At 42.0% G+C, this 18,017-nt stretch overlaps 1 protein-coding gene across 4 annotated transcripts in view; it reads right to left on the reverse strand.

The window, feature by feature from the left end:
* Window positions 1-14,411, reverse strand: part of USP42 (ubiquitin specific peptidase 42) — a 77,449-nt gene extending 63,038 nt beyond the window's left edge. Inside the window, exons 1-4 of one of the 4 annotated variants that reach the window (XM_042922500.1) lie at window positions 14,384-14,405; window positions 12,766-12,869; window positions 12,559-12,693; window positions 8,676-8,831 (exon numbers count right to left, since the gene is read on the reverse strand). The gene's annotated coding sequence lies outside the window, so the exon portion shown is untranslated. Of the gene's footprint in view, window positions 1-8,675; window positions 8,832-11,960; window positions 12,337-12,558; window positions 12,870-14,383 lie in introns of those variants that run through there. The other 3 variants (XM_042922499.1, XM_042922503.1, XM_042922502.1) reach the window with 3 other exon arrangements.
* Between the last annotated feature and the right edge of the window lie 3,606 nt (window positions 14,412-18,017).

Below are 18,017 nucleotides of genomic sequence, written 5' to 3' on the forward strand. Positions count from 1 at the left end.
ACTCTTGAATTTGGCTCAGGTCATGACTCCAGGGTCAGGGGATGGTGCCCCATGTGAAGCTCCACACTGAGTGTGGAGTCTGCATGGGATTCTCTCTCTTTCTGCCTCAGCCCCTCTCCCCCGCTCACGTACTCTCTTTCTCTCAAAAGAGACGAGAACGTATTGGGGTGCCTGGGTGGCTCAGTTGGTTAAGCGTGCAACTTCGGCTCAGGTCATGATCTCGTGGTTTGTGGGTTCGAGCACTGCATCGGGCTCTGTGCTGACAGCTCGGAGCCTGGAGCCTGCTTCCGATTCTGTGTCTCCCTCTCTCTCTGCTCCTCCCCCTCTCATGCTCTGTCTCTTTCTGTCTCAAAAATAAATGTAAACATTAAAAAAAAAGAAACAAGAATGTGTTGTTTATAAATAAAATTTTAAAAATATATATTTTTTAAAAAGGGCACCTGGCTGGCTCAGTAGGAAGAGCTTGCAACTCTTTATCTTTCAGTCGTAAGTTCGAGCCCCATGTTGAGTGTAGAGATTAGTTTAAAAAAATGATAATAAATGAACTTAAAAATATATTTAAAAGAAATGTATTGTTTAGCTTACATATTTTGTGAATGCTCTAGTTTTCCTTCCAGATTTCTTGTTTCATTCTATTGTGGTCAGAGAAGATATTTTGTGTGATTCCAGTTCTGTTAAATTTATTGTGACTTAACATATAGTCTGCTCTGGGGTGCCTGGGCGGCTCAGTTGGTTGAGTGTCCAACTTTTAATTTTAGTTCAGGTTGTAGCCTCACAGTTGTGAGATTGAGCCCCTCGTGTAGGGTTCCGCTTGGTGTGGAGCCTGCTTGAGATTCGCTCTGCCCCTCACTTGCTCATGCTTTCTGAAAAAAAACAAAGACAAAAACAAAAAACAAAAAACATACAGTCTATCCTGGAGAATGCTGACTTATAGTGTTGTTCACTTCCTTTATTTTTCTGCTGATCTTGTTTAGTTACTTTATTCATTATTAAAAGTGAGGTATTTAAGTCTCCAAAGTACTATTGTTGAACTATTTCTCCATTCAATTCTGTCAACTTTTTCTTCATATATTTGGGGGCTCTATGATGTATGTATATAATTCTTATATCTTCTCAATGAATTCATCCTTTTATCAATATATAATACCCCTTTTTGTCTCTTGTAACAATTTTGACTTAAAGTCTACTTTACGCGATATTTATATAACCACTCCAGCTCTCTTTTGGCTATTATTAGCATAGAATATCTTTTTCATTTTTTGAAAATTTAAAAGGTAGAGGGTGGAGTTTTGTTGTTTGTTGTTGTTTTATTTAAAAAAATTTTTTAATGTTTTATTATTTATTTTTGAGAGAGAGAGACAGAGCATGAGCAGGGGAGGGGCAGAGAGAGGGAGACACAGGATCTGAAGGAGGCTCCAGGCTCTGACCTGTCATCACCAAGCCTGACACAGGGCTTGAACCCCAAACTGTAGGATCATGACCTGAGCCAAAGTTGGAGTATAGTATAGTATAGTATAGTATAGTATAGTATAGTATAGAGTATAGAATCTCAAACAAGCTCCACACTGAGGGCATTGACCTGGGATTACGACTTAAGCTGAAATCAAGAGTTGGATCTTCAACTGACTGAGTCACTCATGCACCCCAAACCCATTACATTTAGAGTAAGGAAGAACTTATTTCTGCCATTTTTTATGTGTTTTCTGAATCCCATATCTTTGTTGTTCTTCAATTTCTCCATTTCTGCCTTCTTTTGTGTTTAACTGATTGTAGTGTTCTGCTTTGATTCCTTTTTCATTTCTTTTTCTCTCTATATATTTACTTGTGCTCTTAGTGGTTACTTGGAGGGCTACAATGAAAATCTTAAACTTATAACACCTTAGTTTGAATTAATACCAGCTTAGTTTTAAAGTACACAACACATTTGTTCTTATATATTGCCATCCCTGACCCTTTACAGGCCTACTGTCACCGATTCCTCTTTATACATAGTTTTCATGTTAACATAGATTTATAAATATTGTTTTATGCATCTGTCTTTTAAATAACATAGGAAAATGGAGGAGTCACAAACCAAAGTAACAATAATAGTGGCTTTTATATTTACCTATGTAGTCATCTTTACCAGCGTTGTTTATTTCTTTGTATAGGCTTCAGGTTACTATCTAGTATCCTTTCATTTTGGTCTGTAGCACTCCCTTTAGCATTTATTTTTTTTTAATGTTTATTTATTTTTGAGAGACAGAGAGACAAAGTGTGAGCAGAGGAGGAGCAGAGTGAGAGGGAGACACAGAATGTGAAGCAGGCTCCATGCTCTGAGCTGTCAGCACAAGGCCCAATGTGAGACTCGAACTCACGAACCATGAGATCTTGACCTGAGTTGAAGTTGGATTGCTTAACCAACTGAGCCACCCAGGTGACTCAGCATTTCTTTTTTTTAAAGATTTTTAAATTATTTTTAAGTAACCTCTATACCCAACATGGGACTCAAACTTACAACACTGAGATCAAGAGTCACATGCTTCACCAACTGAGTAAGCCAGGCTCCCCTCCTTTAGTATTTCTTGTACAGAAGGTCTACTAGTAACAAACTCCTTCAGCTTTTGTTTCTTTCGGAATGTCTTAATTTCTCCTTCATTCTTGAAGGATAGTTTTCCTAGGTATAGAATTCTTCGTTGACAGTTTTCTTTTTTCAGTACTTTAAATATGTCACTCCACTGCCTGCTGGCCTCCACGGCTTCTGATGAAAAATCTATTGTTAATATTGCTAAAGATCCTTTGTATGTTACAAGTTGCTTCTCTCCCTGTTTTCAAAATTCTTTTCATCCTTGTTTGATTATCCTGTGTCTTGGTGTATACCAATCTGTGTTTATTCTACTTGAGTTCACTGAGTTTCTTAAATATGTAGATTACTGTGTTTTTTTTAGATTTGGTAAGTTTTCAATAATTTTTTCTTCAAATATTCTTCCTGCACCTTTCCTCTCTCTTTTCTCCTTCTGGGACTCCCATGATATATATGTTAGTCTGCTTCACAGTGTTCCACAGGGTGTTTCTCTGTTCCTTTTTTGTTCATTGTTGTCTCTTTCTGTTTCTCAGATAGGAACACTTTGCCAGACCAATTTTCACATTTGCTGATTCCTCCATCTGCTCAAATCTGCTGACCCCTTCTGCAAATTTTTCATTTCAGCTATTGTACTTTTAATCTCTAAAATCTCTATTTTCTTCCACTTTATGATGTCTATCTCTTTATTGATATTCCGTATTTATTAAGACATCATCCTCTTGGTTTTCTTCAGCTTTGTGTGTGTGTGTGTGTGTGTGTGTGTGTGTGTGTGTGTGTGTGTGTGGTAGTTTCCTTTAGCTCTTGGAGCATATTTAAGACAGCTGCTTTAAAGTCTGTGTTTTCTCAGGGACAGTTTATGTTTGTGGTATTTTGATTGTATAATTTAAAAAAATTTAGTTTCCATCCCCATTCCTGGCACAGGGTTCCTAAAACTCTTGTAATTTTCTAATTGATAAGAGCAGTAGGAGCATCTTTTGTTCTAATGAGGTGACTCTGGATAGGCTCCTGGATAGCTCCTGAAAGGGAGCTGGTCACCTGAGAAACCAGGTCATGATTAGAACCTCGGGACAGGGCTGAAAGTGGAGTTAATGATAGATCATGCCCATATGAGGAAGCCTCCCTAAAATCCCAATAGTACGGGGCTCGGAGAGCTTCCAGGCTGGTGAACACATGTAAGTACCATGATGGAGATGCACCCTAACTCCATGGGGACAGAAGATCCTCTAGAGTTCACTCTATGCATTTCTTCATCTGGCTGCTCATCTGTGTCCCTTATTATATCATTCAATAAACTGGTAAGTACAAGTGTTTCCCTGAATTCTATGATCTGCTCTAACAAATAATTGAATCCAAGGTAGGGGGGTCACAAGAACATCTGATTTGTAGCCAAGTTGGACAGAAGTTGTGAATAACCTGGGGACCTGCTATCTCCAGATAGACAGTGTCAGAATGGAGTTAAATTGTGGAACACCCAGGTAGTCACGGAATTGCTTGGTGTGAGAATAAACTCAGTACATCTGGTGTCAGAAGTGTTGTCAGTGTGGCCATTGTATGAGAGTAAAGGAGAAACACAGTAAAGGAGTGATATGGATTTCCCCTATTTACTGTTCATTTTTTTGGTCCTGGGAATGGCCCATACTTTCTTGTATGTTTGCATGCTTCTACTTTTTCATTAAAAATTGGATATGTTGGGTGCCTGAGTGGCTCAGTCGGTTAAGCGTCTGACTTTGGCTCAGGTCATGATCTCATGGTTTGTGAGTTCAAGCCCCATGTCGGGCTCTGGGCTGACAGCTCAGAGCCTGGAGCCCGCTTCAGATTCTGTGTCTCCCTCTGTCTGCCCCTCCGCTGCTTGCACTCTGTCTCTCGCATTGTCTCAAAAATAAATAAACATTAAAAATTTTTTTAAAAAATTGGGTATGTTGAGTATTGTTTTAAAAAAAAGAAAGAAAAGAAAGAACAAAAGGCTCCCTAGCTCTTTGCAGTTTGGCTCTGTGTTGGGGCATTCCTTCAACAATTAGCCAGGCTGTTTACAACTCTGCCTCAGCCTTCACATCCTGATTATGCAGAGTCTAATGACCAGCCAGCAGTGAAAGCTTATGATCTTCCCAGGTCTTTGCTGAGCATGCATCCTGCCCTGGCCATGCACAGGGATTTCTAGGTTGCCCAGTATATGACAGAGTTTTTCAAAGCCCTTTTCCCCAAAGTTTCTCACTTTACAGCTTTTTCTCCCCAGCGTTGTCTATTGTTTATCTCAACAGTTATTTTTTGCCCCGTTGGTGGCTTGTCCATTTGGTTTTCATTCTTTTCCAGTAACATCCTCCATGTAGCCATGGCCATCTTTCCACCATGAGAGAGTTTTAGTTTTAGATTGGGAAGAACAAAGGCATGTCCCTTGTGTCAGTCCTTCAGGGGACCCACAGGCAAGTCAAAAAAGACCAACAGAATTCCTTCAGATCAAGGTCTCCTGAAATCCTGGACTAGATGCGCACATTGGGAATGCTGGCTGCCTTCAAGACTGTTGCTGTGGTCTTGGATGGGGTAAGGCTAAGTTAGAAGGCCAGAACTGAATCCAAGACTGCTTCAGTGGTCTTTCTCATGGTTAAGCATTTGCTTAGTGACTGTAAACCAGTGACTATCTTCTAGAGGTTTTATAAAGTTGATTCTGACAGTTTTTGCCAGGATTTTCAGTGTTATAGGGAGAGACAGCCCCTGGAGGTCCCTACTCTACCATTTTTGCTGACATCACTCTTAAGAGGTTTTTTTGATGTCAATTTTTTGTTTGGGCATAATATATAAGTGGTGTTACATATGGAAAATATGAGAAACGTGGTCACTGGGGGTCTTCAGAGAGTTTGAGAAGCACTAATCCCCAGTCTCTTGGTTATTCTAATACTCCATTTCCCCTCACTTTCTTGGGAAAATGGTGAAAACTATATATCAAGGTGACTTTGCATTGTTCTGTCATCCACACAGATGTTGGAATTGAGAGCAATCAATTGAGGAGGAGGATGGACAAAACACAGTTGGAGACTGTGTCCTTCCCATGAACATAAGGAGATGACAAGGGAGTCAGAAGACAAAAGTAGACAAAAGAGCAGTGATGTATAATGGAATGAGCTTTCAAATGAAGGAGGCAAAACACAAAGAACCATATAACATCTCAAATTTAAAATAATTTATATCTACCAGGAACAAAGCCATAATGTGTGTTATTGCCATAATGATTAAATGTGGTTCTTGTGTTTTGGACCAATGAAGAAACACAAGAATAAAATAAGATGAGAGAGAGAGAGAGAGAGAGAGAGAGAGAATCAATATAATCAATAGAAGCCTGGTCAGAGTATAAAAGATTGGCTGATTAAAAAAGATACATATGTAAGCCAACTGTTCTCCATGAATTAATGAGAACAACTTAGAGCATGTTATGAGCAGTGACTCTCATCACAGTAGCTGAAAACAAAATAGCAAATAATAAATAACAAATTGAAATAACTTACAGGACGTAAGTGAAGAACATGATCAAACGTAACCAAGGGAGACTTGCTAAATGGTGGGGTTCTAATTCAATATTGAACTGGTACCATGTGGTTGGATTATAACTGTGATGAGACTGATTGCAAAGGGATTCATCCTGGAACATAATACATTGCTTATAAACTAACTAAATAAGACCTGTTTAAGAAAATGTTTATTTATTTTGAGATAGAGCAAGAGCAGGAGAGGGACAGAGAGAAAGGGAGAGAGAGAATCTCAAGCAGGCTCCACACTGTCAGTGCAGAGTCTGATGTGGGGCTTGCACTCACGAACTGTGAGATCGTGACCTGAGCTGAAACCAAGTCAGATACTTAACTGACCGAGCCACTGATGTGCCCCAATATATAATACCTTTTAATTGGGTTACAGGTGTAGTGTAATGAATTACAAGAGGATTCCTTCTGGAAGTTAGTGAGACTGTTGTAAATGCTGTGTAGGCAAGTAACACATTAAATTATGAGTACAGCTATGTACTCTAGCCTTCTCTTCCCTTTCCCTCAACAGCTCATTCTTCCATTCATTCATCAGTTTTCCATTTGGGCGTGTCCCTTGAGCATGCAAGAGTGTGTATGATACAGAAAAAAATGAGGAGCCCAGAGATGTATTTGGGGAGGAAAGAAGTGGAATTTGCGTCAAAAAAGTAATATCTACAATAAAGTGTACTAAGGGCTCTCGGGGGTGGGTACAAGCTCTAGGGAAGTGCAGAGTGGGGGGCACTAACATAGGGAGATGACAGGAGAGCTGTGAGGGTGGTGCTCTGGGCTGAATTGTGTCCTCCCAAAATGTTGGTGCCCTAACTCCCACTGCCTAAGAATGGGATCTTGTTTGGAGACAGGGTCTTTATAGAAGTAATCGAGGGCGCCTGGGTGGCTTGGTCGGTTAATCGTCCGACTTCGGCTCAGGTCACGATCTCATGGTCCGTGAGTTCGAGCCCCGTGTCGGGCTCTCTGCTGACAGCTCAGAGCCTGGAGCCTGTTTCAGATTCTGTGTCTCCCTCTCTCTCTGCTCCTCCCCTGTTCATGCTCTGTCTCTCTCTGCCTCAAAAATAAATAAACGTTAAAAAAATATTAAAAAAAAAAAAAAAAGAAGTAATTGAGTTAAAAAAAAAAAAATGATGTCCTTGGGGTACCTGGGTGGCTCAGTCAGTTGAAGGCCTGACTCCATGCTGGGCATAGAGCCTGCTTGAGATTCTCTCTCTATCCCTATCCCTGTGCCCTTCCCCTCCTCTTTCTCTCTCTCAAAAAAAAAAAAAAAAAAAAAAAAAAAAATGAGGTCCTTAAAGAGGGCCTTAATCCAATGACAGTGTCCTTATTAGAAAGGGAAATTTGGACCCAGACGCACACATGCAGGGAGAACACCATGTGAAAGTGAAGGCAGGGACTGGGGTGATGCTTTTACAGGCCAAGGGAATGCCAGTGATGGCCAGCAGGCCACCAGAAGCCAGGAGAGGGGCATGGACTCAGACCCTCCCTCACAGTCACGGAGGAACCAACCCTGTTCACACTCTAATCTTGGACTTCCAGCGTCCAGAACTGGGAGAAGATTCATTTCTGCTGTTTAAGTGTCCCAGGCTGTGGTGATATGTTATGGCAGCCCTGGCAAACTAATAAAGGGAAGGAGGTAGTATGTTATGTACAAATGCAACAGGTCACATTTCATTACAGACCTAAAGAATAAGTAATAGAAAATCAGGAAGCATCTGGGTGGCTCAGTCGGCTGAGCATCTGACTTTCGCTCAGGTCATGACCTCACTGCTCATGAGTTTGAGCCCTGCGTTGGGCTCTGTGCTGACAGCTCACAGCTCAGAGCCTGGAGCCTGCTTCAGATTCTGTCTCTGTCTCTCTGCCCCTCCCCTGCTCACATTCTGTGTGTGTCTCTCTCTCAAATATAAATAAATATTAAAAAAGAAAAAGAAAAAGAAAATCAGATGAGGCAGGGGCTGGGGCAGGGGAGTGTTCTGGGCAGAAGGAACCAGATTTGCACTTATTAATCTGTTTTTAAATTTTCTGTATCTTATGATGTCTTGACATTTTAACAAGGTTGCTGGCCAGCAGAGACTGTCCCTCCCAGGCCTTGGCTAGCCAGTTCTTAGAGATAGCAAAGGGCTCCATCAGTCAGTATAAACCAACCAATCCCAAGTATACAGACCCAACCACCTCCATATCGAATGATCACATACAAGCCAATATTTCCTTGCCCCTAAAATCATCCCAGGGCCAGGTGCCAAGCCAACCCTAAAGCCAAAGCCTGCTGGAATGATTCCAACTAGCCAATCCTAAACCACTTACTCTAAATAGAGTGGAAACCCCAGTAAAAGTTCTGACTCAGGCTCTCCCCCTCACCCCTGTCTTCTGCCACCTGACCAAAACTTGGTGCTTCCCCTGTGGCCCTGCATGGTATGTGGTGACCCCCTCTCTGGAACCTGTGAGTAGAAGAGATTTCTTCCTTCCAAGTCTCAGGTTTTGTTTCCTCCTGTGGCTGCATGACTTACACCCAACATTCGTGTTCTTTGGTTTCAAGGACAGGTGCAGGGGTGGGGAGAGAACCGGGGAGAAGGAAAACATAAGGTCTAACTCACCTTGATGAATGAGGAAGATACAAAATTAAACACTTGGAGAAGAAATCTTTCTGCCTAGATTCTAATGGCGAAAGGCCAATGAGGAGATGCTACCATCAGGATCAGAATATCTGGCTTGAGGGACATCAGCCAGTGGTGGCAAGAAGGATCAGCTTCCTAGGAGCAAAGACGAAGACATTGTTAGGAACAGTTATTAATACTAGCAAACAGTTAAGAGTTTCCTGTGCCCCAGGCACCTCTTCTATATGATTTGTTAACTGATTTACAACACGACTATGAAGTAGGTATAATTAGCATTTCCATTTTACAGATTAGAAGTTAATAACTTTGCTCATGATCTCACAATTAGTGTCAGGACATATATTCCTCAGCGTTGAACTGTGTGTGCACAAATTTACTCTAAGACTGAAAACGGGGCTTGCGATGGGGATTTTCTTAGGTGGGCAGGACAGCATATGCAAAGGCTGGAATGAAAGACAGTGAGGGAAGAGAGAGCTCAGAGTGATCTTAAAGAGCTGTTGCAGCAAATCCACATCTCTCTCTGGAAAATATCTCAGCTTAGTACAATTAAGGTGGACTACAGAGGTTTTGCTGTTACCAGAATGGTTTTTCTGATCTCAACGTTGGCCATCAGTGTCTGTGGTGAGATGAAGTCTCCTGGACAGAACTGCTTATGGAGTAATAAGGTAATAAATACATTAGAGCTAATAAAAGAATATATTAATAGTATCACTATTGTGATATTATTGTATACCAGGTGTATCTTCTATATAATCTATATGAACTACACATGCTAACTCATTAATTATATTCAAAAACACTTTGAGGAAGGGAGAATTAGATGTCCCTTTTATAGGTACCAAAAAACTAAAAGGAAATGGCTTAAAAACAAATAAAACCATGAAAGCTCCACCAGGCAAATAAATGGGGTGGAGAGTAGTCAGAAAGGGAGTATCATAGGCAATACATCTCCCATCACTGCTGGGAGATCTGAAAATATTCTTCATCTGTGTCCTAACTCTGTTATAGAAGCTCTGTATGTTAGTATCTAAAATGCAAGAATAAACAAGTTCTTGAAGTCAAATCATTTACTGAAAAAAGCAAGTTTTAGAACAATACATACAACATGTGGTAAGAATCCCAAAACTAAAGTCCCAACTATTATATGCTTTCTATGGGAACATGTCTGTGCATGTAAGTGAATAGAAAAAGATTTGGGCAAACAGAAAGTGAAAAGCACTTAATTCTCCAAAGGGGGAAGATGGGACAGAGTCTAGTCAAATGGAACGTGACTCACACGGAATGTTTTATATATATTTTCCCAGAAGGGTTTACCTATTCCTTGCGTAATGATATTAATAAACATTTTGTTTTGAGAAGGCATGTGTTTGACTCTAGAAAAGCGCACCCTTAAGGCATTAGTGAGCATAATAGAGAAAATGCTTTGAGGTAGTTATAAAAGATGATATACAAAAGGGGCGCCTTGGTGGCTGAGTGGGCTGGGCGTCCAACTCTTGAGTTTGGCTCAGGTCATGATCTCACGGTTTGTGGGGCCCAGCCCCGAATCCCAAGTCGAGCTCTGTGCTGACAGCACAGAGCCTGCTTCTGTCTCCCCCTCTCTCTGCTCCTCCCCCACTCAGGCACTTGCGTGCACACTCTCTCAGAATAGACATTAAAAAAAAAAAAAGGTGATGTACAATAAAAAAATTTATTTCTGCACTGTAAAATTTGAGAGGTTGGTTCTAGGATTTCTGGCCAGCAAGTTTGATATGTTTGCTCCGGGAGGAGCTACTTTATACAGCTAGCAGTTATGAGTAGGTACTGAGTAATCTGAAGTTCCTTTTTATAAATATGTCCTTACACTTTCAAGTTAAGAATTTATTGGAAGGAGTCATTCCAGACATTAAAATGTTTTAAGTGTTCATCTGAGCAATAAAATCGTTCATTTACGCGTTTAATTGCAGGGTCCTCTTTATGAGTTTGCACACAAGTGAGAAAAAATGATGGGCCAGTTAGACAGCAGAATTCTTGCACTATTAGGTGAGGAGAGGAGAGGGATGTTAAGAAGACCTGAGAAAGGTGAGTAGGAAAGAACCAGGTGAAATGGGGGCTGGGCAGGCAGTGTGGAACACAGGTAGAACAGCACAGGTCCGGCTGAGGGTTTGGAGGCCCAGTGGCTAACTCAGCTCAGAAAAATATCCCAGAGTAAGCCCGGATAAAAAAAGAAGACCAAAGGAGAGACTACTCCTTGGACTCAGAGTTTCCCTGGTGGGGAGTTTGGTACTGTTAATAACCCTGTTTTACACTCAGGAAAATGAGGTAGGAGGTTAAGTAACTAGGTTAACACATCAGTACAAATCTAGCCTTGCCAGAGATCCCCAAATATTTCCTACTGTAGCCTAATGACTCCCCCAACAGCTCTGAATAAGCTGACTGAGAGACACCATGAAACAAACTGAAAACAATGAAGAACAGACCTACTTCAAGGCAGAGGGTTCTCAAAGAACCAGAGAAAAAAGTGAGTCGCAGAACAATATGTAAAGTTGCACCGTGTGAGGCAATAACAACACAAACCCTAAATAATATGTATTTTCTGTGGGGTTATGTGTATGTACAAATAAGCATAAAAATATAGAGGCATCTGGGTGGCTCAGTGGGTTAAGCCTCGGATTCTTGGTTTCTGTTCAGGTTGTGATCTCACAGTTCCTTGGATTGACCCTCGAGTTGGGCTCTGTGTTAACTGCACAGAGCTTACTTGGGATTCTCTCTCTCCCTCTCCCTCTGCCCCTCCCCTGCTGGCGTGCACTCTCTCTCAAAATAAATAAACTTAAAAAATATATGTGTATATATACATATAAATATATTTGTACATCCTGGGGCGCCTGGCTTGCTCAACTGTGGAGTATGCGGCTCTGGGTTAGGGGTTGCGAGTTAGTGCCCCGTGTTGGGTGTATAGATTAAACATAAAAAAATCTTGGAATATCTACATACTGGAGTTACATAGACAGTATGTAAGCAAATATATTTATTGGTATTTGTGTGTATATAAATACAATCATATACACGTTTTATATGTATACAATTATCTATATTTTATGCATTTACATACATGCATATGTATATATGTGTACACACACACACGCATATATCCTTACATTATTACCTGGAGTTTATGTTTTACTGTCTTACAATATGGCATTTTACGTACTGATCCCCCAATTTGTTTATATATGTGCGTTTGGTAATGAAATAAAAATCAGGACGCTCAATTTATAAATTGCTTACTTCAGGGGAGGGGAGAAAACCCGAGACTGGGTGTAATGGCCAGCCGGAACTCTAGACCTTCTCGAGGACCGCCGAGAGGGGCGACCGGGAGGTCAGGTTGGGAACGGAACCCCCGGCCGTGGCAGGAACCCGGAGTCCATGCCCCTTGGGCCTCAGTGCGAGACCAGCCCACCAGAGCGCCTGCGCGTCGGTTGCGCCTCCGCAGAACGAGCCCATCCTTATCTCCCAGGAAAGGCGAAGGGCGGAGCCTGCGGAAGGGCCCGCCCCCGCCAGCGGCGCGCGGGAGGCCGGGCGGGTCTTCCGCCTTGCGTGGGGCTACTTCCGGATCCGGTGGCGAAAGGCGCGAGGTCCGAGTGCCGCGGCGCTGGGCTGGCGGGCTGGCTCTGGACGGGCGGTGGTAGGACGGGCGGTGGTAGGAAGTAGCTCCCGGCCCCGGGGGGAAGGGCTGGGACCCCAGGCGTGTTGGCTAGGGGTCAAGTTGGCTATTCTTGTAGAGGGAACGGCTTGTGGACCAAGAGCAGGGTGTTGGAAGATGTGTGTGCAGCACACCTCAGTTAACCGTTCAAAAGAAGCTGTAACCGTCAGAAAATCTTCTCACCTTAAAGCAGGAGAGTAAAGGATGTCAGAGGCAGACACTCCCAACAGGCTCAGAGTTACTCTGATTTGGAAGATGATACTTAGCGCACGGCAGCTAGAATCCAGTCTCCCAGGAGCCAAGACTAAAGGAGCAGACCTAATCAAAGAAAATAACGCTACTGGGTGATAAAGAGTTGGCCGTAAATATGTCAGTGGGTTTAGTTCTCACCGCGATCCCAGAAAGTTAGGTGGTAGCAGAATCTTCTTGACAAAGGAACTGGGGCACAGGTTAAATACTGTGTTTAAAATCACAGCTGGTAGTGGCAGAAGTCCCTGTAAACGTTGAAATGGATACAGGTGTTGTTTTTCAAGTTGTCTGTATTATGGACATATTGGAGAGGCCTAATTCCCCTTCAGCTTGGGGGATGGCTCAATTAACCACGGACTATCCAGTTATGGAATACTGTTGTCCTAACGTGGGAAGTTCCCCCAGGACATATTTTGGAATGGAGGACAAAATGCATGTTGCAGAACAATATGTATTTTGTCATTGTTTTAGGCAAAACCAGCCCCTCAAAACAGTGCCGCTTTAGTGTGGTAGACATCAATGGTAAGTGAATAGAAGAAAAACTGAATAAGCTATACTAAACTGATACAGTGACCAGGGGAGGGAAGGGGGCAGGGATTTATGGGAGTTATGGTAAAATGGAAGTTTATTCTCTCTCCTGGTTTTTGGACAGGGATGTAGTCAGAAAAACATGTATATGTTCCTTATATAATAATTTTAAAGTGACTAAAAATTACTGTTTTTTAAATTTATTTAGAAAGAGAGAGCGGAGGGGAGGGGGGAGGGGCAGAGGGAGAAAGAGAATCCCAAGCAGGCCCCACGCTCAGCACAGAGCCAGACACGGGGCTAGACCCCATGACCCTGGGACCATGACCCGAGCTGATATCAAGAGTTGGGCGCTCAACCACCCCTAAAAATTACGTTTTTTATCCTTTGAGTGCCCAGTCCATTATACATGGCATTTGAAAAATTTGGGAGATAAAATGTACCATTAAAGGGTGAAGAATTGGGGGTTATGAGAATATGAATATAAAAATATTCTTGGGGAATCCCCAAAAAGGACATTAAAAGACATTTGAAACAGTGCAGTATTTCTTTGTTTAGTCTCAAGGAGCTTACAAAACTTTACACCTGTTCTAGGTCGATATTACGTAGCTTATTGGATGGAAACCAGTTAATATCTGCTTTTTCAAATATGCATCCTGATATTTTTAGTTGAAATATATATATTTTAAAAGTTTATTTATTTATTTTGAGAGAGAGAGAGGATCCCATGCGGCTCTGCACTGTCATCCTGGAGCCCACTGTGGGGCTCGAACTCACGAACTGCAAGATCATGACCTGAGCTAAGTCGTCGCTTAACAAGCTGAGCCACCTAGGCACCCTTCAGTTGAAATATTTTATAGCAGAACTTTATAAAATGGGGATTTTTTACTTACAAAGTTATTCATTTTAATATTATGAATGATGTGCTAAAATCTTATACATAACAGTTTCAGAAATCTTTTTTAAAAATTGTTAAAAAAAAAAAAACAAACCCATCTCTTGCACATTGCCCTGGGGCTGAGGCCCCCAAACCAAAAGACATAAGTCCCAGGATTGAAATGGGATTTTCAATGGGAAATGGGATCCACTCTAATTGGCAGTAACCACTTGAAGTTGCCATTGAAAATATATCAGTTGACGTGAGGAATGTAAGAACCAATTTTGATTTGAAGATCCCTAGGTTACTCACTTTATTTGGGAAAGTAAAGAAGAAAGTAGAAATAGATGTAGTCACCTGAAAAGTCCCCTTTTCTTTGGGACTTCTGTCACGTGGTTGGAAAGATCCCAGTAAGTTAGAGTTCTAATCCTGATGACGTCACAACCGTTGCTTGGTAGCAAGCCAGCTCAACAGAGTTTTTTTTAAGATTTTATTTTTAAGTAATCTCTATAACCAACATGGGACTCAAACTCACAACCCTAAGATCAAGAGTCACATGTTCTATGGCTGAGCCAGTCAGGCACCCCATATAAACAGAATTTTCAAGAGGTGTTAGTTTAGGGCATTCCTCACCATGATAAGATGCTAGAAGTCTAGTTTCGCATATGTATTCATTGTTGCTGTGTAACAAATTATCCCCATGAAAACATACATTTTCCCCCACCATTTCTGAGGGTCAGGAATCTGAGAGCAGTGTAGTTTGGTAGTTCTGGCTCAGTCCTTTTTTGGGTTGCAGACAAGCAGTTGTCCTGGGCAGTAGTCACCTGCCATCTCAAGATGGCAGCATCCCAAGGCATCTGGCTTGCTCAGGTGGTGGAGCGTGCAACTCTTGATCTCGGGGTTGTGAGTTCGAATTCCATGTTGGGTATGGAGATTACTTAAAAATAAAGTCTTTAAGGGGCGCCTGTGTGGCTCAGTCAGTTCAGCATCTGACTCTTGATTTCAGCTTAGGTCATGATCTCACGATTCGTGGGTTCGAGCCTTGCATCAGGCTCCTGTGGAGCCTGCTTGGGATCCTCTCCCTCTCTCTGTGAGTCCCCTCCTCTTTTGCCCCTCCCCCCTCTCAAAATAAATAAGCAAACTTTTTTTAAAAGTCTTAAAAAAAAAAAAAAAAAGATGGCAGGGGCGCCTGGGTGGCTCAGTCAGTTAGGCGTCCAACTTTGGCTCAGGTCATGATCTCAAGTTTGTGGGTTCGAGCCCCGCATCGAGCTCTGTGCTGTCAGTTCAGAGCCTGGAGCCTGCTTCAGATTCTGTGTCTCCCTCCCCCACTCACACTCTGTCTCTGTCTCTCAAAAAATGAATAAACGTTAAAAAATTAAAAAAAACAAAACGATGGCAGTATCCCATCTACTGGGGATGAAGAACCTGCTCCAAGTGCACTTCTGTATTGCTGGAAGGCCTCAGTTCCTCATCAGTTGGGCCTCAGAATTATGGCTGGTCACAACATGCCAGCTTGTTTCCCCCGAGTGAGCGATGAAGGAGAGAGAGCAAGATGGAAGCCACAGTGTCTTTTAAACTAATGAAGTTTCATATCATCTATTCTCTGTGTGCTAGTGATCCTACAGACCGTCCTTAGTACAATGTGAGAGGGAACTTGAAAAGAGTATGAAGACCAGGCAGCAGAGATCATTGGACGCCATCTTGAAGGGCAACTTCTATGGTGTGGGGCCATTTCCCAAACTCTCACTCCCATTGATAATTACCAGATACCTACAGGGTGCCTAAAGCTATAATAGAAATAAAGGAATTAGAAACAATGTAGAAATTGGGAGAATACGACACTGGTACAATTTCCTTACCATCGGATGAGTGAGTCCTCAGGGAAGAAGATAAAACGTATACGACCACAGTTTTACACAGCATACTAAACTCAGTATTCATTACCTTGTATAATATTCTGAAATCTCTCTTTGTTGATCCATCCAGCTGGTTTTAATTACCCACTATATAAATGAGATATTTCTACGTTTTCCATCTTATTACTCCCAAACATGTATGGAAATGCCATTAAATTTTTACTATTGAGGTTTATAGTACCTGTGTTGGGTAACCATAATATATAACATGATGATTAATAAAGGTAGTAGTGGAGGCTTCCTCTGATGATCCTGATCCTCCTCCAATTGAGAGAACTGACTTTGAAGTTCATGTGGATATTGATGGGAAAGCTTCATTCACATTAGGGAGCTTGATACTGGGATTGGTAGAGGAGAGACTGGGTTGGCAATTTGTGCACACACCTACATACACAAGTGGACAAATACAGACAGGCACACACCTACACTACCCAAAAGAGGAAGTTCTACTCTGGAATGTGAACTGTTTTGTTCCATGGTTTCTGGAATTGTTTTTCTAGTTTGGATTAAATTGAAAGATGCACGTGACTCTAGTAGCAAAAAGCACTGATAGTCCATGGCATGACGTGGCAACAGAGATACACACAATATTGCCTTGCATTCTTGTAATCAACTTTGAGAAAACCCATCCTTGCCATGAAGAAGTTTCCATCTCTTTAGAGAGTTTGTCTTTGCTTCACTGTGAGGGAAAAGCCATGATGCACCTGCAGTATAGGTGGAGAAGGTGGATGAAGGGGCCAACTATGCAGCCAATGGCCAACAATTGTTAAGTCACTGAGATTTCTGTCCTACTTCTTGTGTGACTCCATCACTGCTCTAGAGGCTGTAACCTCAAGAACAATTTCCACCTATGCTCTGGCACTCTCTCAAATGCTTAAGTCATGGGTCTTACATTTCTGTTCATTCGCCAGTGTCATCCCATAGTCTACTGTGAGAGTGGTCCAAGCAGAGACTGGCAAGGAAGGCTGGAGTAACTCTTGAAAGGCCTTGTAAGCCATGCAGAGGAGTCTGAGTTTTGTTCTAAATGCATTGGAAGGGCTGACCCATCATAAGACCCAACTGACCCTCCTGCTTTCATCTTCAGTTAACTACGTTCATTTTGAGAAATATCTTTTGGCCTGGTACTGGGCCTTAGTAGAGACTGAATGCTTAAGTATGGGCCACCACATTACCATGTAACCTAAGCTGCTTTTCATGAAATGGGTGTTACCTGACCCACTAAGCCACAAAGCTGGGTGTGTGCAGAAGCACTCCATCATCAAATGGAAGATCATGCCCAAGTAGGCCCTGAATGTACAGATTCCATGAAGAAATGGCTCGAATGCCCATGGCTTCCACTTTTGCTATAATACCTTCTCTCTGCAAGCCTGCATGTATGGCTTCATGGGGGGAGTTCTCTATGGCCAGAGCTTATACAGAGAGAGGGAAGACTTGGCCTTTGTTTATAGATGGTTCTGCACAATAGGAAAAGTGGACAGCTGCAGCACCTTGAATCTAGTTGAATCATAGTAACAGTTTTATAATATTCATTTGCACATGTAATATGTTTATTTCCCTATTGATGTAATAAATAAGGGAGTCCAAAGGGAATCCAGCCCCAGAGGAATCTCTTTTTGGGGTGAACAAAAGTGTTCTAAAATCAGATAGCTTTGGGGCACCTGGGTGCCTCAGTCCATTGAGAGTCTTACTCTTGATTTCGGCTCAGGCCATGATTTCACGGTTTGTAAGATTGAGCCCCGTGTCTGGCTGTGTGCTGACAGCACAGAGCATTCTTGGGATTCTCCCTCTCTCCCTCTGCCCCTCCCCTGCTGGTGCTCTCTCTCTCTCTCTCTCAAAATAAATAAATAAACATTAAAAAAATATCAGATAGTGGTGATGGTGGCCCAACTCTGTGTATCTAAAAACCAGTAACTTGTACATTTGAAAATAATTTTAGAATGAGTTTTATGGTGTATAAATTATCTCAATAAAGCTATCATAAAAACATAGATAGCAATGAAAGATGACATGGGAAAAAATCCTGGTCCCATATACAGCAGGTTGTGTGGCCTTAGGTGAGGTATTTATTTGAAAAG

Source organism: Panthera leo, chromosome E3 (genome assembly GCF_018350215.1).
Source record: "Panthera leo isolate Ple1 chromosome E3, P.leo_Ple1_pat1.1, whole genome shotgun sequence".
Lineage (NCBI taxonomy): Eukaryota > Metazoa > Chordata > Mammalia > Carnivora > Felidae > Panthera > Panthera leo.